At 39.5% G+C, this 23,117-nt stretch overlaps 1 long non-coding RNA gene across 2 annotated transcripts; it reads right to left on the reverse strand.

Annotated features, from left to right (window-relative positions):
* Positions 1 to 8,049: 8,049 nt before the first annotated feature.
* LOC140641552 (uncharacterized) lies at positions 8,050 to 21,970 on the reverse strand. 2 transcript variants are annotated; one of them, XR_012038135.1, is made up of 5 exons: positions 21,941 to 21,970; positions 20,345 to 20,719; positions 12,640 to 12,756; positions 11,695 to 11,829; positions 8,050 to 8,903 (listed from the first exon to the last, which is right to left on the reverse strand). It is a non-coding gene; the product is annotated as an uncharacterized lncRNA (long non-coding RNA). The 2 variants fall into 2 exon arrangements; XR_012038134.1 differs by lacking the exon at positions 21,941 to 21,970 and having other exon boundaries at positions 20,345 to 21,444.
* Positions 21,971 to 23,117: the final 1,147 nt, after the last annotated feature.

The raw sequence follows: 23,117 nt of genomic DNA on the forward strand, positions 1-23,117 counted from the left end.
AGCAAGTTTGATAGACAGTATTAAAAAATCACCCCGATTAACGGGAAAAAGGCGCAAGACTCCCTAGACAATTCTGCAAAGGAATAAAAAGACAATTTTCCAAAGAAGGAATATAAATGGCAAATAAATATAAAACTCTTCAACTGCACTCCAAAGCAAAAGAACTGTGACTTAAAACCACAAGGCAATGTCATTTTTTAAAAGTCAGGTTTATTGAAGTATAATTTATGTACAGTAAAATTCACCCTTTTCAAGTGTATAGTTCAGTGAGTTTTGACAAATATATACAGTCATGAAAGCACCAGCAAAATCGAGATATAGAACATTTCCATCACCCCCAAGAAATTCCCTCAGATCTCTCTCCTGTCAATCCTTCTCACACACAAACCCTGTCCAACATTTTTCCCCCCGATAGTTTTTCCTTCTCTGGGATGTCACATAAATAGAACCATACAGTAAGTGGCCTTTTGAGTCTGGCTCAATGTCTTCTTCAGTCTATCACATTTGTAAAGGTGTGAAAGGTAATAATACTGCTGGTGAGCGTGCTCCAATACAGCTAGCATGTGTATAAATTGGTATAAGTCTCTTGGACATAAACTGGCAATATGTATCAAGAGTCTAAAAATATCGATGCACTTTGATCACTAATTTCATTTCTTTCTTACTTGCACGAAACTGCTTCCAGTGTTGAGACACTGGCAAATGTCCAGATTTGTTTTACAACTTGATTTTATAGCAAAGAAAGACAATTCCAATCCCATGCATCAGGAACTGCTTTTTGGTTGGCCTTTCTCCATGGAGTAGGATCTTCACAGATACCCACCAGAATGTACTCGAGCTTCTAGGTCAACAGAAACATTATGGAAAACTTTGGAGGCAGAAAAACAGCAAATATTTTTGCCAACAAAGAAATTTAGCTCATTATCATCCCTTCATTTTTCCCTTGTCCTTTGCATTACCTACCAGGAGCTTTTCTAGAGCACACACAACATATACATTCTAGCCATCTTCTGAAAGAGGAAAATAAGAGAAGAAAATTTTCCTTTAGATAAAATTGTCCTTATTTTGCTTCAGAAACACTCGTCATGAGCAGAATGGTGTCCCTGGTTAGATCACTGGCCTGAGCAGCATAAACTGACCACGCAAGTTGAATGAAGGCAGATAGCATCCCAAAGAGAGAGCTGAAGAGAAACTCGAGTCAAGGAAAGGAGAGGCACAATGCATATCCTTATCACCCAGGAACGAATTAGATCCATGTAACTGCTTGTGGGAGATAGAACAGCTTTCTCTCTTTCAATATGCATAGTCAATATACATGATCTTCAGGATTCCTGACCTTTCCTTCAAGAATCCCAGTTATTTGGGCGCCTGGGTGGCTCAGCCATTGAGCATCTGCCTTCAGCTTAGGGCATGATCCTAGCGTCCTGGGATCAGGTCCCATATCGGGCTCCCTGCTTCTCCCCCTCTCTCTCTCTCTCTCTGTGTGTCTCTCATGAATAAATAAAATAAAATCTTTAAAAAAAATCCCAATTACTTCAGCAGTAATTTCCAAACAGCTTCTGTCAACACTTTGATCCCAGTTTAGGGAAACACTGCTATCTAATTTAGAATCCTGGTCCTTCTCATCTTCACATTTTTCTAATGAGCATAATTCACAGAGGCTTACTTATAAATGAGTATGGAAAGTCACAATGGACTGACAAAGCCAGCAACATCCCTACAAGTGGCCAAGCTCAGCAGAAGCTCTGACCTGTCATCTCTAGTCACCTCTTCCTCCTAATGAGAGCACAGGAGGTAGAAAATGTAATACCTGCTGGGAAACACTAGTCACAAGAGAGGTTGTGACACATCTGTCCTTAGAGATGGTGAGAATATAAAGAGGCCCATCCATCTTGGATTGCTTTGATGCTTTCCTGTTTTAACCATGAGGCTGGTTTTGAGACTTTGCTCACTTCTATGATTTTACAGAAGGTAAGTTGGGTTATTCTGAAGAAATTGTCCTAAGTAACCAACTAGATAATGTGTTACATTAATGTATGGAATTATTCAGTCCTAGAGACAATTGCCCATGTAGAATAGGAAGACCGTGAAGTGAAAAACACAGCATCCATTCATGAATCTCTTTTCCCTAATTCCTAGGACCCACTGGACCTTCAGGATGAATATTTCCCATTTCAACTCAGCCAACCTACCTTGGCCCTGAAAAGAACCAATAAATCCACCTATAATTTATTTAAAAACCTTCACAGCACTCCATTCAACCAGTTCATACAACACGTTCTCTTAAAAAATGGTCCCATCACTGGGAATGAGAAAATACAAGTGAGGGCCACACTAGGTTTAGAGTGACCACATTTAAAGGTTTGTGGACTGGAATTCCAAGTGCATCTTGTCTAGATCCTGACAGAGCAAATACTCTGCATTTAGCCACAACTGATGGAGTATGTGTCCACAAACATTTCTTAAAGAAATGATGAACAGAATTTCATCCACAATTTTCCCTTCATTCAAGGAGCCCTCAACTTCTAGAGTAAAATTAAAAGCAATAAACACTCAGATTTTCTTTATAATTACAGTATTTTGTTAGCAATAACGAAATACTTTTTTTTCCGTTTGCATCTTGAGTCCCTTTAGAAAGAAATGTTTCATGAGCACACGATGTGGAAATGACCCTACTGTTAATGTATTGTTTCTATTCTGTGTGTAATATATTTTTACCCATGGTGAACAAAAGAAGAAATGATGCACAGGTCTCCTTAAGGGGAGTAGGAAAGAGGGAGACACTGAGAACACACAATTTTACTGTAAAAAAAAAAATCTCAACTAGTACCTGTAGATAGCTGGGAAGAATTTCTATAACAAGATGGGGAAAAAGTTGGAACCTTCATTCACTGAACTCTTCTAAACTTCTCAGGGTTGCCAATGACAGAAGCAGAGGGGGCTCTCAGATTCAAAGTCAATGCACTATCTACTAGGCACTGTGCTAGATGTGATCACTTCCATCATAGCCACAGGCAAAGGGCCTACACCTTTGTAGAAAGATTTGGCTGCCCTTTGCTAACCAGAGAATGCAACAGGACCTAAAGAAAGAGACTATCAGGATTGAGAGGCCAAGTGTCAGAGACCAGGGAAGCCAACAGTACAGCTAGCATTGGCTGCTACTTTAGAGCAATTGATAGAGCACTGATATTCAGAAGAATTTCCAAAGGCTACAGAAATCCAAAGAGATGAAATGAAAGCTCAAGTTCAAGAAGAGTTTTCATGGTCACCAAGGTCTTCTCCCAAGACACCTCCTTACCATAATATTCCTTGCCTTGACCGTATTGCTGTGGTCCCTTGCAGGACAAAGTCGGAAATTAAAATTTGTCAGGATCCTAAGAATGAATCCACATCTCATGTTAAACAAGCTAAAGAAAATAGTATGTCAAACTGAAATACCAGTTTATTTTTTTTCAGTGAGAAATCAAAGAGAGTGTATAAGGTCCATGCAATCATTGTTTTCTGGCTCTGTACAGAGATATTTATGAATAATCTATTAAAATGTACCTAAAAACAAATAATAGTGGGGCACCTGAGTGGCTCAGTTGGTTAAGAATCTGACTTTTGGTTTCAGCTCAGGTCATGATCTCAAGGTCATAAGATTGAGCCTTGTGTTGGGCTCTGTGCTGGGTGTGGAGCCTGCTTAGAATTCTCTCTTTCCCTCTCTCTCTGCCTTCCTTGCCAAACTCCTCCACTCAAGCTCTCTCTCTTCCTCCCCCACCGCCAAAGAAACAAGTAATATAAAACCCAGCTCACGTTTGGTTAAGCAATAAATAGAGTTTATTGACTCAAGAGCTCAGAAAGTCTGTGGTAGGGAGTATTGCAGGTAAGGCCTGATCCAGCAGTTTTAGACTATCACCAAGGATTAAATTTCTTTCCATCTATTCATTCTATTTTTCATCATATTGGCACACTCTTAGGATTACTTCTTTTCATGGCTACAAAATGATTGCTTGCAGCAATAAAATGTATGCACATTTTTAACAATTCAACTTCAGTAAAAGAAAGATGGCTTCTCTCTGTCCAGCTAACAAACAAAGGTCCTAGACTTCACTTTGATTGGGTCAACTTAACCCTGGATTAATCACTGTAGCCAGAGGATTGGTTTAGGCCTAAGTCAGTGTCTACCCCTGAGCCAATCACTATGACAGAGAGTATGGGCTTAGAAGAATTGGTTTATGGTTGATCTCTGGAGTTAAAGGATAGCAATACCACCCAAACTGTGATACAATGGTGTACAGGATATATGGAATGAGATGGTTGCTTGGGGGGCAACTTATTGTATCTGTCTACTGTAAGAAGCCATACCATAATTAAAGGGTTGCTTTGTGACATGGAATCAGAATGAAGAAAAACAGAGATACACAAGTGCTTAATGGTATCAAGGTAAGTAGTAAGATTCACCCAACTTTCTACATGGATTTCCATTTTTTTTAAATTAAAGTTTGTTGGTTTTTAATTTTGTTTTTTGTTTTTTTGTAATCAATGTGGGGCTCAAACTCATGACCCTGAGATTAAGAGTCACATGCTCCACTGACTGAGCCAGCAAGGTGCCCCTTCACATGGATTTCCTTACTAAGGGTTCTAGAACATCTTCTGACTAACTTATGATTCTATCAAAGAGTGAATGGAATACAGAGACAAATAGTATGTGATTCCACAGACATGAGGTACCTAGAGTAGTCAAATTTATAGCCACAGAAAGTAGAATGGTGGTTGCCAGTGTCTGAGGAGAGGGAATGGGGAGTTATTCTTTAGTGGGTATATAGACTCTTGGTTTTCCAAGACAAAAAAATAATTCTGGAGATGGATGGTGGTGATGATTGCACAACAGTATGAATGTCCTTAACACCATTGAACCATACATTTAAAAATGGGAAAGATGTAAATTTTATGTTATGTGTATTTTACCACATTTTTTTTAAAAAAAGGAATAAATGGATCCATCAGATGAGTTTCAAGCATATCTCGCAGATCTTGGGGTTGAATTTAGGTATCACCACTCTAAAGTGTTATGTGCTTGTTTTTAAATCAAACTATGAAAAAAAAAAACAAGTAGTATTTTCCTGTTGCAAAAGAGATGGGGTCAAACACCACAATGACACCTAATGATGAAAATGTCAACATTTGGGCTCAAAAAACAGGATGGAGGCAGTCTCCTAGTCTCCGGCCATCCCAAGAGCTAAGCTAAGTGTGTCCAGCTTCGACTGGTTTGGCTGGAGACAATTTCAGTCATGTTCTAGGAGAAGGACCCCTCCACCCCACCCTGCAGAGCTCCGGTCACCTCACACAGTAATAGCCAGAAGGTGATGGAGATCACCTGACCCAGGTACTCTGAAAACAAAGCCCAACCTTGCCAGTGTGAAAATCATTCTATTCTCAGTGGCTATCTTCTGCGAAGTTTGGGTTATGAACATTGGTGCCAACCCATAGAACTGCTGGCTCTCCCTGCAGGACCAGCCCATTACTGGGCCACCTGAGAGAAAGCTGCTGGAGGCATCCAGGAGGGAAACTGGCTTGTTTCAAGGAGAGAAAAACCAGTTTCTCTCCTCGTAATCTTACATCCCAGTGCTTAGAGAAGTTCACTCTACTCCCCAGGTATCTACTGAAAACCCTGATTTTATTTCAGAAACAATAGGGCAGAGGAAAACAGATCATTGGTGGCTAAAGCAGCACCTCCAGGGGCCTGGAAAGAGAGCTGGTGGCAGGAGAGCAGGGAGAGGGGGAAGGAAGTAAAAGGAGTGAGAGTGCCTGCTAAGGTTTAAAAGCCACACAAAACTGCAGCCGGGCTGCAGTCGCCTTAACATGAGCAATGGTGTTCTGCAGAGCTCTTTTCTTTTCTTTTTTTTCTTTTCTTTTCTTTTCTTTTCTTTTCTTTTCTTTTCTTTTCTTTTCTTTTCTTTTCTTTTCTTTTCTTTTTTCTTTTCTTTTTTTAAGATTTTTTATTCATTTGAGAGAGAGACAGAGAGAGCCCAAGCAGGGGGGAGGGCAGAAGGAGAGGGAGAAGCAGACTCCCTGCTGAGAAGGGAGCCAGACTTAGGACTCAAGCCCAGAACCCGAAGATCACCACCTACCAGACCCAGAGTGAAGCAGATGCTCAACCTCTGAGACCCCCAGGCGCCCCTGCAGAGCTCTTTATCACACTTACTTTGATTTCTTTACATCATGTGATTCCTGCATATCCAATCACAGAACTCTTAAAAACTCCATGCGGGTGCTCAGCTGATGTGGTCCAACAGCAACCACAGACACTCCCTTCAAAGAATATTTCTAACTAAAGGATAAATTTACAACTAAAGGGTAAATGTTTCACTGGCTTAGTAGTTTCTATAGAATTAAAGACCACTGGGCAGACGGGGTGGCTCGGCGGTTTAGCGCCACCTTCAGCCCAAGGCCTAATCCTGGAGACCAGGGATGGAGTCCTACGTCAGGCTCCCTGCATGGAGCCTGCTTCTGCCTCTGCCTGTGTCTCTGCCTCTGTGTGTGTGTGTGTGTGTGTGTGTGTGTGTGTGTCTCATAAATAAATAAATAAAATCTAAAAAAAAAACAAAACAGAACAAACGCTGGCTGTCGGTGGATTAGTATTTCCTAAAGGAGGGAGTAAGACATCAGCTAGTGATGAATTTGTGTTTTATTCAGGTTTCATAGTGAGTGAGAAGCTTAACACACCTATTATTAGGGTGGTTATATATTATTATTTGTGATGTGGTAAACAGTATTTTGGGAATACATTAAGTATAGGACATTGTGGTAAAATCTATATGTACATCAGCTCTAACCCTTAAAACACCATAAGGTCAGTATCATTCAATCTATGGGCAAACATATCAAACTTGTAACTTGTCCAAGATCACATATTTAAGAAACACTAGATCTGTGATTCAAATGAAGACTGAGTCAAAAAAAAACCCCTCATATTTGTAATTATTGTGGTTAAACAGTCTTTATTGGACCAATGAAGCTTTGGTGGGCATTCTACACTTTGAATACCTCTCTCAGAGGCATCTAGACAAGCTGGATGTTGGAAAAACAGAATTTATCCTTTAGGCAAAATAGACACCAAAACTTAAAGTTGCATAGTGTCCCCTGTGAATGGTGATAGCCTGTCTCATCAGGAGAGGAAATGGATGTATTCCTGAATAATAAGTGAGTTTCTCTGCTTTCAATCTTGCTTGTGAAGCCTACTTCAAAGGACTGTTGCTGGCCTAGCATCAAGATTATGCAGCCAGGTTGGGGGCTGGGGGCGGAGGGCACCTGGGTGGCTCAGTCAGTTAACCATCCAACTTCTGCTCAGGTCTTGATCTTGGCAGGGTCCTGGGATGGATGGAGCCCCCCATTTGGCTCTGTGCTCAGCAGGGCGTCTACTTCACCCTCTCCCTTCACCACTCCCCCTGCTTGTGCTCTCTCTCTGTCTCAGACAAATAAATAAAAATATTTTTAAAAATATTAAGCAGGGATTAGCAGACCCAGGTTCAAATTCAACTTCTACCACCTCATAGCTGGTCAACCTTGGTCAAGGCACGTAATTCCTAGAGCCTCAGTTTTCTTATCTATAAAATGGGCATCATAATGTCAAATTATTAGCCTCCTTTTGATGTTATTTTTTGAATAAGCATGCCATTGCACTTTTAATTCTCATTTTTCTACTGACTAATGATGTTGAGTATCTTTTCATGTGCATATTTGCCACCATGTATCTGCTTTGGAAATTATCTATTGAAATCTTTTACTCATTTTTAAAAATTAGGTTGTTGGTCTTCTTAGAATTAAGTTTTGAGAATTTTCTAAAAATAAATTCTGGATGAATACCAAGTAGAAGTGAGGATATGCAACAATTAGAACTCTCATATATTGCTGGTGGGAATGTAAAATGCTACAGTCTCTTTGGAAAACTGCTTGGCTGGTTCTGAAAAAAAATTAATTATACACCTACAAGATGACCCAGCCATTCTAGTCCTAGGTTTTTAACCAAGAAAAATGCAAGCATATGTCTAAACAAAGCCTTGTGCATGAATTTTCATAGCAGGTTTATTGGTAATAGCCCCAAACCAGAAGCAACCTAAAAGTCCAGGAAGAATTGAAAGAATAAACTGTGGTGTATCCATACCATGGAATATTACACATTCATAAAAAGGAGTGAAGTACTGATACATGCTACAACATGAATGAATCTCAAAATCATAATGCCAAGTGCAAAAAGCCAGACAAAAAAGAGTACATATTACATTTATACCCATTTATACCCAATTCTAGAAAATGCAAATTAATCTATAGTAAGAGGCAGATCAGTGATTGCCTGGGAACAAGTAGAGGGGCATGGAGAGGTAGGAGGGAGGGAATACAAGAGAGCACAAAGAAACTTTCAGCAATGATGAATATAGTCATTATTTTCATCAGTCATTGTTTTCCAGATTAATATATATATAACACAAATATAATTGTATATAATTTTATGTATATTTCAAAATGCATCAATTTGTACATTCTAAATATGTGTAGTTTATTATATGACAATTACATCTCATTAAAGCCTTAAAAATTTCTTAGCTCCCAATATTCCCCTTGCCTTGTTGCCCCTGATACAGAGGAGAAGCCTCCAGCAACCATGTATATACCACACAACCCATCTTCCTAGCCAGAGCTGGTCCATCTGATGCTGCAGGTCACTAAAAATGAGAAATTCAAATGTCAGTGTCCTGGAGAAGAGGTCCATAATTTTCTTTTTCTGACGTCCCCGGAGTTGCCTGGATCTAGTTGATCCAAAGACTGGTTATTTTAACTTATAGATTTCAGGATCTGAGTGTCCCATCAATATATTCCTCTCATGCTAGCTAGCTGGAGTTGGGTTTCTGTTTTCGGCAATCCTGGGGAAGAAATGAAATTGACAATTTACTCATGGCATTGAGATTTCTGACACGTTGAATCACAAATGGCCACACTCCTATTTTAAAAATAGGGTGTTCAACTGGCTCCATGAGTCATTCATCCATCCCTTCATTTAACACACTTTTATTTGATGGCACACTATGTGCCAGGTGCCCAGTACCAAACATTTTCACATCTTCTTCAAATTATATAACAGCCTGTATAACAATCTCATCTTTACAGTTGAGAAGGGTTTAGAGGGTCTCAGTTACTTGCTTAAAGTCAAAGAATTCTTAGTAAGCATTGGATCCTATCAATTTGAGCCCAGGCCTAACTTCAGAGGCTACACTCTGCCATCTTCGCTACCCATGCTCTGTTGCCTGCTTGTAGTAAGCCCCAACATCAACAGTGTGCTAAGCGTCCAGCCACTGTGGCTACGGAATGCAGGAGCCAGGGGCCCGAGATGCTCCCCTCATACTTTCATGGCCAACAACAGTATCAGTGGATGGCAGCTCCGGGCCTTGCACCTGTGGACCTTAGTGTCTTGGGAACAGATGAATTATCTATTCTAAAAGGTAGGAACAATCAGAGGATCCCTTTTCCCCCTGTGTTGCTCTGTTACCTAATAATGAATCTCTCAGTAACAAATGAGCAGCTAAATCCTGAAAATAAAAATGGTCATCCGCAACTATAGGAAATGTCCAAGGAATGGCATCTTTAGTCACAAATCAAAAGATAACGGGGCTAGGATATTCTTCCTGAGAACCCTTGGGAACTTTGCACACTTATAAAAAGCTCAGGTTTGAAGTTACATTTTTATACCATTGCTGGAAACACCCCTAATAATTTCAGGAGCACAGGTTCAAGTGAGAGCCAGAGACCTCATGACACTGTTCTTTTCCTCAGGGAAGTAAGTCTACCAGAGTAGAAGATTTTCATTTTCCATTTTAGAGATTTCAGTATAGTTTAAATGTGTAGCTCTTGAATTTAAAAATATAATAAAAGATGTCTCAATAAAAAAATAATAAAAGGGGAAAATCCATAGATCTTCACCTTATATAGTCTTCCTTGTCATCAACCTGCAGAAATATGAAAGCTGCCCAGGGCTCATGTGTACTGAATATCATCACAGTGACATTCGTAAGAGGGAAAATGGATAGGAGTATTCAATAATCTGGTAATGTTAACATAGCTTTTGTTATCATATCCATATGGTAAAAATTATATACACATTAAGCATATTTTCAAACACTAATAACATAGGGTAATATTTATGATTTGTTAAATTATAAAAATAAGAGTACAAAAACAGGTATGCAGTTTGATCCTGACATGCATGGTGTGTGTTTACGTGAGTGTCTCAGGAAGAAATACACCAAAATATTAACAGCAGTCATATCTGAGTATGGGTAAAATGCTTTCCTTCCTACTTTTATATAGTATCATTATTAAAATACATATATGCTAAATGTAATGTGGTATTGTCAGCAGATTGGATCCTGGAACAGAAAAAGTATATTAATGGAAAAACGTGTGAAATCTGAGTAGTCTGTACCTTAGTGAGTAGTTACATACCAGTGGCAATATCCTACTTCGATGACTGTACCATTGTTAAGTAAGATGTTAACACTATGGAGAGCTAAATATATCTCTGTGCTATCATTGCAACTCTTTTATAAATATAAAACTATTTTTCAAAGTAAAAAGCTTTTAAAAATACATATATGGCAAGACAAGAGGAACAACAGTGACAGATAAGCCATTTGTCTTTATTTGTTAGGACTGCATAATTTAGTATGCATAAAGTGTTTTATTTTTCAGATGTATCTTGTTTTGCCACCTAGATTGTAACTTTTTACAGCCAGTGCTACCCTGGGCTCCTCTGTATCTATCCCCCAGATAGCACTTAGACCAGCGCTGGGCTAAGGATGAGCAACCAAGATCAACAGGTTCATCGATTAGTTAACTTGTTCTGAGAAAAAAAGGCACTAAAAGGGACACCCTAAAATTCACTGTTACGCTGCTTTCTCTCATTTTTGCAAGTGCTGATAGCTCAGTTCCAAGCGCATTTTTGATGAACAACAGAAAATATTAATAAACTAGTTAGTTCAACTCCTATGAAATTGCATTTTTAAATAAAAATGTCTCATATCTGCATTCATATAGTTCAACTTAAATAATAAGTATTTTACATTAGTCACTGAGGGAGGCCATCAAGGCAATATCTTACAAGCCACAGTGTACATTTTAATGCAATTATCATTTCCATGAGTTCCTCTCCTACAGGGCTTGCTATTTTGCACTCTCAACTCATGCATTTTCTTCTTCCCCAGAGGTTACATGACCAATAAAATTCTCCCCAGTGGTTTGGGATTAATTTCTAAAATACCATTCCAGGGGCACCTGGGAGGCTCAGTCAGTTAAGCTTCTGCCTTTGTCTAAGGTCATGATTCCAGGGTCCTGGGATCAAGCCCTATAGTGGGCTCACTGGTCAGCAGGGAGTCTGCTTCTCCCTCTCGCCCCGCCCCTCTCTCCTGCTCTTGCTCTCTCTAAAATTAAATAAATAAATAAATAAATAAATAAATAAAATCTTTAAAAAAACCCCACCAATTCAAAAATCACATCATGACACACTGATATGTCTTGATCAGTTGTGAAATAGGTAGCAGCAAGTAACTCATTACTATTTTTTTAAACCTCCAAATTTATAACTGGTTTATCTTTTGCTTTTTAATGTATATCAGAACAGATTTGAGCTAATCCTTCTAGTAGCCTTACATTCATACTCACTCACTCACTTGCATCCCCAAATGGTTTCTTGAGTCGGGGAGAAAGAAGTGCAGGAAGAGCCAGGGCTCTGGGAGCCATGCACAATGCTGGCTTGTTCACATGGCACAGGTCAACAGAGCATCAGCCTGTGTGCAGCTGCAGACAAAAGGAGGTTGAGAACTGCTGTTATAAAGGCTTAGCAACTGCTGTATGTTCTGAATTCAGAACCCTGGAGTCTTAAACTATTTCACCACATACAAGATGCTTATTTAGCAGGTATATGTAACCTGACATCCGTACGGATATCTCTTGTGCTATGGCCATATTCACTGAAAGTGATGCTTTTTAAACTTTTTTAAAATTAGATATTTTTTTTCCAAACACACTCTTACAATTTATTCATTTATACAAAAATTCTCCCTGAGTGTCTACTGTGTGCCAAGAAGAGAGCTATATTACAGTAATTAATAAAACGGATGCTATCCCCACTCACAAGAAATTAGTTGTGGAGACAAACAATAAATCAGGCAGAGACTTAAATAAAGAATTATAGAGTGCCAAGTGTCTTGAAAAAAAATGAATGGGATACTGGGAAAGGAGGGAGTCTAATCAGAGAGGGCAATCAGAGAGAAGGTTTCTCTGAAGCTTTAAGTTTAGGCTAAGCCCTAAAGGCTGGGGAGAGGTCGGCCAGGCAAAGAACAGGGAGATGGTGCATGAGGCCAACAGCTCTTGAGGTTGACAAGTGAAAATGTGCCCTGCTGCTGATCTGCAGGCCATACAATTTCTCCCCAGTAATACTCAGCAGCTCAGGTAAACAATACAGGGGGCCTATGTTGGATTGACACAGAATTGGAAATTCTGGGCATTGGGTGTCACTGAGCGTCTAGGAGATGGGAGAGATGAAGGTACTTTAGAAATATGAAAATGTTAACATTCTGCAAGAGATTGGAGAGACCCAATATTTACCAATGCTGACAGTTTTTTGTTTTTCCTCCTCTGCCATCCTTGCAGAGATCTGAATGCCTCTGATCCATCATAGGGACTCGGAAATGTCGAGCAGATTTCGCTAAAATCTGGAGGTGCCTGGAATAGAAGTGCAAGTTCACATCATCAGGATTATATCATTTCTTAGAAGACAGCCATCATCTATATATCAACAAATGGAGCCTAAGGCAGCAGTTTCTCCAGTACTTTTCTATGATTCCATCCCCAACTTGGGGAATATTGTAAAATCCGTGATAACTTGCCATGTCCCACATATTATCCACCATTAACATAAATCAAGGTTTCGTGTTTGTAATTTATGTCTCAGCACTTAGAGAATACCTTGCTAGTTATTTTACATAGATAAATCAAATCAAAACTTTGTTAATAAAATATTAGAAATGTCATAAGACCTCTGATTTATTTAAAGATGTCTAACATTCTTGATCTCCATTTATTTCAAGTTTTAAGAAGAAAAATGGTTAGCTGGATCATCCTGCTCTTATTTTTATTCCTTAATTTAGGAGATTACATCTCAGCTCCAAAACCATTTTTAATAATGAGATATGCAATTTTTAACTGTTGATGTTTTTAAAAGAATAAACATGATTAAGATTAATTTATGTAGTCCCAGATATACTCGAATAATGGATTAGTCTGTAGAGCACATTTGATTCATGTCTGATAGTCAAGCTTTTATTTTAGTTGACTCCAAAATTTACTCCTTTGTTTGCTTAAAAGCCAGAACTGCTTATGCAATAGAAGGAAATGAGTATAGACTGAACACTTCTGGGGAGTACCCAATTCCCCAGATTACCAATTGTATATATTCACAGGGAATGATGAGGATACAGCAAGTTAACATTGTAAACAAAGAGCAAAAGGTATCCATGGATTATAGAAAGGTTCTTTTCAAGATAAGAATTAAATAAATGAGAAAAAATAAGAGGGCAGCAAAAATCTTTTGGGTAATGGACAGATTTTTGGCATAGATTGTGGTGATGGCTTTACAGTGTATACTCCTCTCCAAACTCAAGTTGTGTACAGTATGTATGTACAGTTTTCGTATGTCAATTATACCTCAGTAAAGTGGTTTTTACCAACACAAGCAAACAGAAGAATTAAATAAATAGAAGATACTGAAAGAAAAAGACAAAATTTGGATAAGCTCACAGAAGAAGAATGGAAGGGTTGCTTTTCTTTTCTAGCAAAGAGTTAAGTCCATACCAGATCTCAAGGCAGAAACTGATTGTCCATTTTTGGTACTTGTCCACTAATGCTAAGGATTTATCCAGAGTGTAAAAATATAGGAGGTTGGAATAGTCAGGCAAACCAGGCAGACGATCTCACTTTGCCTAATGACCTAAAGGGAAAGCCACACATGCCTTACAGTTTTCTGGGACCAGGAAGATAGGAGAGACTCACTCTGCCTCTCCCAATTCCTGGACAATTCTGGGAATCTCAAGTCTTGGACATCTCTTTGTTCTGTCTGGTGGGACTTTGGGTATCATGTGTGGCCCTGAAGAGGCCCTGAAATGCTGTATCTAAAATACAAGGTGGGATGTGTCCTAGGAAGAAAAGAAAGTGTCCTACTCTCCTGCTCTAGCCAGGGCTCCCTCGTGGTGCCCAGAGATTCAGTATGATGGAAGCAGACCCATTAGAACTTAGTGGTTCATGATAATGGCCTTAATACTCTAAGAAAGAGAAACCTCAAACTACCCTAAGCTTAAATAGTGTAGAAGCATAAAAACAGATGTAGGTCTCAGGCCTTCTCTGACATGTGAAGTCATCAATATAACAGTCGTGCCCCATATACTTGAACTTAACCTTTGAACCAGAACATTCAATGTCTACAATTGAGGCATGCTTCCTCAATTCTCAATTATTTCTCTTTCAAATCCAGGCTTTCTTGGGCCACTAACTGCTTTCAAAAGTATTTCAGGCAATTCCTAGTTTTCTAATAAGGTTGACTGGGCTACAAGGAAATTGGTTAATGTTAACACTGGGTCCAGTAGGTGGGACAGAAGAGGCTGGGATTAGCAGGGATCTAGTTACATGTGCCTGACGTGAATGGGCTTGTATATTAATAAATTGCCTATACAAGAGGCTTTGGGGCAGAACAAGAAAGAAAAGAAGCTTGTGACCTGGTAAAATGTTCTAAGAAGTTTGACCTCAAAGTGAAATGGACAGCACTTACAAAATATTTTTCTTAAGAAATTGAACCACCATCTTATTGAAAGCACTCACATCTATCAGTTAAAACAAATAGAATAGATAAGGATAGCAGTTGAGGCTACCTTGAAGAAACCACTAATCTTAGAATGTTGGACCTTCTACAGAAATTCTGACATAGCTTCTCCAACAAATTGATGGCATTAAAAAATGAGTGAGAGTGTGTGTGTGTGTGTGTGTGTGTGTGTGTGTACCATTTAGAATAAATGAAACTTTAATGATGTTAACAACCAATTGCAACATGTAGACTGTATTTGGATCCTACCTTGCACAAACTTAATGTGAAAAGTCACTCTGGAGATAATCAGGGAAATTTAAACACAGACTATTAGATGACACTGGGGAAAGTCCTTATCAGTTACAAGTCTATCCTGAAGTGCAATGACAAGATACTTGGAAATTTTCTTTAATGTTCTCCAAAAAAAAAAAAAATGGTATTGTAGCTGAGACAACATGAGCAAAATGTTAATTTTTGTTGAAGCAGAGTGACAGGTAGATGCAGGTCCCTTCTAATCTCTTGTGAATATTTCACAATTTCCATGATAAAAAAGGTTTTAAAAGCCAATGTATTACCATTAATCTTAAAAAGTACATAAATATCATTATTATAACATAATTTATCACAGCACAAAATGGAAATAACCTCAAAGTTCTGCAGCAGGAAAAAGATCTTTAAAAGTATGATAAACCAATCTGACAAAAATTATGCACCATTAAGATGACAATAGAGAAAAGAGCAACAAAGAAAGTGCTTATGGAATTATTTTTAGAATAAGGACTATATCCATATTATGATCTTAACTCTTTAAAATATGTGTAAAGATACACAGAGCAGAAGACTATGAAAGAAAAAATAAAATAGCAAGTTGATGTATTATAAAATGCAGTGGAATGTCTTTCTCTTTGGTGAGACAACACTGTTTCTGAAACACATAAAGAGCTGACATGAACAAAACAACAAAAATTGACCTGGGCCTCCATATGCTGAAATGTAACATAGTGCAGCAGAAACAGCACCAGCTTTGGAGTTGGGCAATGTGGGCAAGTTATTTAAACAATCTGAGACTCAGTTTCCTCATCTCTAAAATTAATATAAAATATCTACCCTTGGGGACACTGCAAGGATCAGCAGTGTAAGTAAATATCTATCACCTGCAGTAAACTTTCTGTGATCAGAACTATTTACTAACTGTCATATTAAGTGAGGTGGATTCTGGAAAAGAGAAGAAAAGGAGGTGTGCTGATGGTGAAGCAACTGGAGACGTTTATGGCAAAACAGTTTTTTTTTAAAGATTTTATTTATTTGTTCATGAGAGACAGAGAGAGAGAAGCAGAGAACAAAGGCAGAGGGAGAAGCAGGCTCCACACAGGGAGCCTGATTTGGGACTTGATCCGGGGATTCTGGGTCACACCGTGAGTTGGAGGCAGATGCTCAACGGCTGAGCTACTCAGGCGTCCCAATGGCAATACAGCTTTAGCACAAAATTGAAGACAGGGCATTTTGCCATGAGGCCCTAAAATCCCACCTGGGCCAGTTGCAGTGTAAGGACTAGCTGGAGAGGTGCTAAGGCCTGTCTGGTGCAATGAGGTAGAGGCAGGCAGTGGGGAGGCAATGAGGTTACCCTACAGGAGGATGGGAGGGCCATGTAATATGATGTTCAACTATTCAGCAGCTCCAGGGCAAAACTTACAAGTCTAAAGGAAGGGGGAAGAAGAGCATGACTAGAGGAAACTAAGAAAAAGAACCTAGAGGACCCAAAATCTGCATAAGGTACAAAAAATGGGTAGGTACCCTTATATAGGGCTAGAGCCAGGCCTCCTTGGCAGTGACAGACGACCCCTAATGGCAATTGTTATGATGGATAATAGGTCTCCAGAGCGTGAATGACCTGAAATTCATGTAAGACTATTTTGTCCTTTCTCTCTGTTCTACAAGATGAGAATATTAAGGCCAGAAGGGGGAGCTTCCACAGACTGTGGCTAGGCTCTGTGGCAAAATTCTGCCTAGGACTCTGCCAATGAACTTGCTATACCTCACTATGCCATCTTCCAAGATGGTTTGCCCCATAATCACCAAGTCAATTATTTTTACCCATATTTCATAAATATATGTTGCTCTCCCTGTCTCAGAACAAACAATAAAACATAAGCTCTCATTCATTTCACAAATCTCTTTTACATCAAATGCTCCCTGCTAACTTTGAATTATTTTGTTGTATATAACAAAAGAGAATGTACTGAACATTTGTTCAGTAAATGTTCCATCAGCACTACTATGGCCAGGCCTATAAAAATGAGTGCCTCAGGGGTGCCTGGGTGGCTCAGTAGTTGACCGTCTGCCTTTGGCTCAGGTCATGATCTCGAGGTCCTAGGATGGAGTCCTGCATCAGGCTCCCCGTAGGGAGCCTGCTTTTCCTTCTGCCTATGTCTGTGTCTCTCATGAATAAACGAATAAAATCTTAAAAAAAAAAAAAAAAAAAAAAGTGGTTCAGGCCGGTGGTCAAGGAGCCAACAGGCCAGGGAAGAAGACAAGTTTGCCAACAAATAAGCTTAATCCTACAAGTACACTTTGTAATGCTCAATACACTGTGGAATGAAAGAGAATAGAACTCATCAGACCTCGAGAGAGAGAGAGAGGCAGAAGGAAAAGAAAACCTCCCTGATGGCTGATCCTGGAGGAAACCCCGAGACAGAAGAGTGGATCAACAGGTAGGGACAAGAAGATGGCTGTTTCCAGTAGGTGCCCAGCACAATAGCACGGGGAAAGGACTGAAATCACGAGAATTACCAGAAAACATGGCAAGTAAACACAGGGGTGGGAGCCGGGTTGGGCTTGTGCAGAGAAAAATCCATCAGGCAACCCGGCAGCAGAGACAAGGCCAAAGTAAAAACCGACTTCTTTTAAGTCATAAGGAAATATTTTTAAAAAGAGAGTGAAGAAATGTATATCTCGTCTCTGAGCTCTTAACTATAATCAAGCGATTAAAAGGGAATCATTAAAAAAAAAAAAAAAAAGGCGAATCATTACCAGTGGAAGTATAAGGAAACTCCAAGAACAGAACTAATACTGGCCTTGTACAGATCCTGGCAGCTGCTACCAAACCTATGTCTGATGGTGTTAGTCCTGGGGTGAGCATACCAGTTCCTGGCAAAACACTGCTTTTTCTCTCCTTTTTCTCTGGAATCCTGCCTCTTTTCTTTTGGCTTCTACTTTCTTGCGGTAGAAACCAGTTGTGGTATTTAGATTAGAAATACCAAGTGAAAAATACTCAGTCTTTGTGATGTGGTCTCCGGTCCTGTAGAGCCTCTAACAAATGATCCTTCAAACCCGTCCAGTAATGAAGTGCTGACTGACAGCCTTCGAGAAGCAGACCCTCCTTCTCTACAGAACCACCTCTGTGGGTGTCAAATTATAGGAACATATTATTACAAGAGGGAACTATCATTACAGCTTCAAATCCAAAGTCGACTCTGAGGAAACGTTTATGAGTGCTGCAAAACATGTTGTGAGCCACATAGGAAGGTCAAGGAAAGGTCGTTGTAGAAAGGGGCCCCTTGGAAGCAAAAAGAGTGGGAAGCCAGTGTTGCTTGTGGACCTCCTTTGAGTGAGGCACCACCATAAGTCCTTTACATGTGTTATTTAACGGTTTTCTTCCCTTCTCTCCTTATTTCACTCAGATTTATTCTTCCAAGTATCTCACAGTAGTTTGCACACATTATATCATTTCTACTAAGGAGGATCTTGGATCTTGATTCGAGCAAGGAGACTGTCAGTGCCAGAATCAGAGGAAAAACCTACTTCTTCAGACTCCCAGGATATATATTCTTTGTAAGAGTTCCTACTATTTTTCAGAGGACACGACATTGAAGGATACACACTGACACGAACATTAGTATTTCTTAAAACACATAGTGGGCATAAAGAATGCTAAATACTCTGTGGGGTTTGCCCTGTGCCAGCACATCCCTCTGTTCAAAATTAGTACATTTTCTGAAACTGGGTGCTGATCTGTGAATGAACCCAGGAAGAAGAAAGTCGTACGAGGACTTCACTCTCCTGCCTGACAGACTCTCTCAAGATGGCCGTGCACCCCTGACCACTGATTGACATTCTTCCCTGCTGCATGCTTGCCTGTGCTTCTTAGACTATTAAAATATTAATGGGGTCTTGGTATCTGTCATTATTAATTTTAGAGAGTAACAAGGACATGCTAAGCCCTAGTATTGATAGATTTGTAGAATATGTTAATCCGTAGCACTCATTACTCAGCTAAGTTACTTTTTTCAGATGGTTTTTCTCCACTAATCATTTCCAATATTTAACAATTTGTCATCTCCAACTATGCACGCTCGTTTCTTAGAAGTATTCATATATGTATTTTTATAATGTCTTTATAGCAACAATTTATTAAACAATTGTTGTGCACCATCACATAATGACAAAATCTTCTGACAAATACCTAGAGAATTCAGCTAAAAAATGAGGAGATTATTAAATCTGGCAGAAAATAATATGTTCCTGCTATCGAAATAGAAAAGCTAAGGCAAAAAGTTAAATGACTTTCTAACAACTAAGATGCATGAAGATCTAATCTTTTCTCATTCCTGAAGCTTGAGATTTAGATTTGGGGTGTGCATTTAACAAAGGCAGACTCAGGTACTTCCCTTAGAAAATATGACTCAAATATAATTGCAGAAGTAACTGAGAAGTATCTTTTTCTTGTCACCCAAAACCTTCAACACAAATTATGTACAGAGGAAAAGAACAAATCACTCAGTCCTTAAGAAGTAATCCCAAATTCTGTCTTCAGGAAATGATTCTTATCCCACTTTACAGTCAATGCCATCACACATACATCTTTTTATTCTCCTCGATCTATTCCCACTATCTTTTCTACAGATCAGTACTTTACCTGCCCCAAAATGGGATGATGGTGGCAAAATGCATAAACCACAGTCTTAAGTTAGAAAATTATGCATCATACCCCATTACATACAGCATAATCTCTACCTAAACACTTGAGATGAATCAATGCTCATGCCATCCTTCAGATAACTGTGTTACTACTTACTTACTGTACTGTTTTCCCCCTCCAGGAAGAAGACTGAGGAAAGGGTGAGGAATGCAAATGGAACCAGAAAATAATTTGACTGGTTGCATGATCATCTTTACTATTTATTAAATACCTCTTAATGGAGCTTCAAGAAGAAGCAGAAATATTTTCAATTTAGAGGCTGAAATAGCCCCAATTGTGCTTTATCTAAGGCCATCTCTAATCACAAATCAGATAGTGATACATCTCTTTTTAATGTGACTAGCATGGCTTTTCATGGCCCAGACTCACCAAATGACAAGTTAAAACAATAGGCTGCTTTGCTTGTTCCTCTCAGTCCACAACTAAAATGCAAAACAAAGCAAAAAATAAAAGCAAAAAAACAAAACAAATAAACAAACCTCTGGGGGAGGTGTTTTCAATTTTCAGTATTGTGCAGTTCACGCTTCAGTTGATAATCCAGATCTCTTCTAATGACCTTGAAGGAGTTTACAGTTTTTCAATTGTAAAATGTAAATCTCAGCCCATCTCCCAAAAGCATTCAATAATGAATAATTCTGTATAAGAAAACATTATACAAAATGGGATGCTCTGAAAAGAGGGGGTTGTAACTAACCCATGATTCCCCACCAACTCCTTACTTCCACTCAGGTCATCAGAACTCTTAAAAATTAGTTCCCTTTTTGGTATTTATAATATATTGAAAACTTCTTGGTGAATGAAGCTCCCTTGTGGGTTAATTCATCATTCTTAAATCAGCGATTAGTCCTTATTAACTGTAAAGGTGGAAAGTATAGTAGAAAAGATAAGAGAATGTTGACACCATAAACATCCAGAAAGTTATTACATTTCTACTTCATCCCTGACACAGCACTTACTCCTTTTTCTCTCAAGTCTAACGTGGGTATGGCAGGGTGTGGGCGTGTGTGAAAAAAGGGATAACTCCCTTTTTTGCTCCATCTTGGATTAAACTACTAACACTCTTCAAAGTCAACCTTTTTGGCCAGACACTGGCTCTCTTTGTCCCAGCCTTACGAACACTGCCACGATAAAACTAGTGGGTAATACTATGGACTGACTTGTGTCCCCCACCTCCCGGTTCCTATGTAACCCACAATGTGATGGTGTTTGGAGATAGGGCCTTTGGGAGGTTATACATGTTTAAACAAGGTCATAGGGAGGGGCTTGTGGGATAAGTGTCATTATAAGAAGGCACACCAGAAAGCGTGTTCTCTTCCTCTCTTTCCAAAGAAAAGGTCATATGAGCACATGCTGAGATGGCCACTGTCTGCAAACCAGGTAGAGAATTCTCACCAGAACCCAACCACCCTGGCACCCTGGTCTTAGACTTATAGCCTTCAGAACTGTGAGAAAATAAATTTCTGTTCTTTAGGTCACCCAGTCTACAGTATTTTGTTATCACAGTCTGAGCTGACTAAACCAGCCAAAGAGACAGAGATATTTTGGGAAGAGTGATTTCCAAAAAATAGAGTTGCTCTAAACTCAATGGACATTTATTTCACCTCCTTCATGTCCATACTTATGAAATTTTCATTTTTTTTTTTTTTTAAATTTATTTATGATAGTCACACAGAGAGAGAGACAGAGGCAGAGACACAAGCAGAGGAAGAAGCAGGCTCCATGCACCGGGAGCCCGACGTGGGATTCGATCCCGGGTCTCCAGGATCGCTCCCTGGGCCAAAGGCAGGCGCCAAACCGCTGCGCCACCCAGGGATCCCTGAAATTTTCATTTAAACACACACTTTTTGAGGTGCCTGGGTGGCTCAGTCACTTAAGTTATTGCCTTTTGCTCAGGTCATGATCTCAGGATCCTGGGATAGAGCCCCACATCACATGGGGTTCCCTGCTCAGAGGGGAGTCTGCTTCTTCCTCTCCCTCTCCCCCACTACTTGTGCTCTCTCTCCCTCCCCTCTCTCTCTCTCACACACATACACACACTCTCAACAAATAAATAAATAATTAAAATAAACACACACCTTTGACTGGTGCCCAGGGCTGCCACTCTAGAAAAGCAAACAAAAGCATCAGAATTGGGGAACAAGAGAGTGAATACAGCTCTTCTCAGAAGATGAGGCAAGTCCATTTTCTACACATGGTATCCTACTCCAATTGCAGCAGATAAGAGCAAAGGCGCTTTGTGATCCCTCTGTGAAGGAGCCGGAACCCTGCCATGGAAGGGGTCAACATCAGGGCAGAGTGTGGGCCAGGTTATGTTTGCTAAACGGTCCTTCTGTACCTGGGCCCTGCCCACGCCTTGTATCTTGCACTCCCCATTTCCTCAGTGGTATCTGATAAACTCAAGGGAGTTCACTGAAGATGACTGGCCTCCAACAAAGAATAACTTAAAAGGAGAGGAAAAGTCCTAAGCCCCACTGTACAGACCACAGATTTGTTCAGTTCTGACTTGCGAATCTGAAGCTTTCTATATGACTCCATATGGTTGTGTTATATTAGGGCTCACACAAGGCTAAGATACACAGCTAGGTTTACCAGCTGCCAGTGGCCAAAAGTGAGGAAGTTCTCAGAGACAAATCAGTTTCTAATAAACTGTTTTCCCCTGCTTTAAAAAAAAAAAAAAAAAAAAAAGAATAAAATGTCAATGCCATGCAGGCAAGTACGGAGAGGGAAATGAAAGCTCTGTCTATCACTGCAGGCTTTATTTTTATTTTTAATAAAACTGATTTGGATCAATTTGAGATAACTGCTGGGAGATGCAAGGCTTTACTTTCGGCTACGTCATTTGTTTTTGTTTCTGATCTGGGCTCAAAAGGAAGATTGCCAGTGTTTTTCCAGTGGCACAAAGCAGTTCCAGAAGAGTTAAAATAAGAAACCCTACCTGCTTAATCTGGCAGAAAACACATGAGAGGAGCAATCAGTTCTGGGAAGAGTTGCTCTGAATGAGGTATGCCTGGCTGCTTTAGGCCATGCTGTTTGTCAGTCTTTCAAAATTCGAGTCATTACCAGATGCTGATCTACTATAATATTGTGATATTTTATCTGATTACACTTCCCTGATTGTGCCTTATCTGCTATCTGCCTTCCCATTCTTCCATGTATATTAAATGCAGGTGCTTTTATTATTCTGAGAGCTAGAAAGTGTTGACTGCTCTGAATATAAATGGGGATATTATATCATTAACTTGCTCCGAAAGC

The sequence above is a fragment of the Canis lupus genome, chromosome 10 (genome assembly GCF_048164855.1).
Source record: "Canis lupus baileyi chromosome 10, mCanLup2.hap1, whole genome shotgun sequence".
In the NCBI taxonomy this organism is placed as follows: Eukaryota; Metazoa; Chordata; class Mammalia; order Carnivora; family Canidae; genus Canis; species Canis lupus.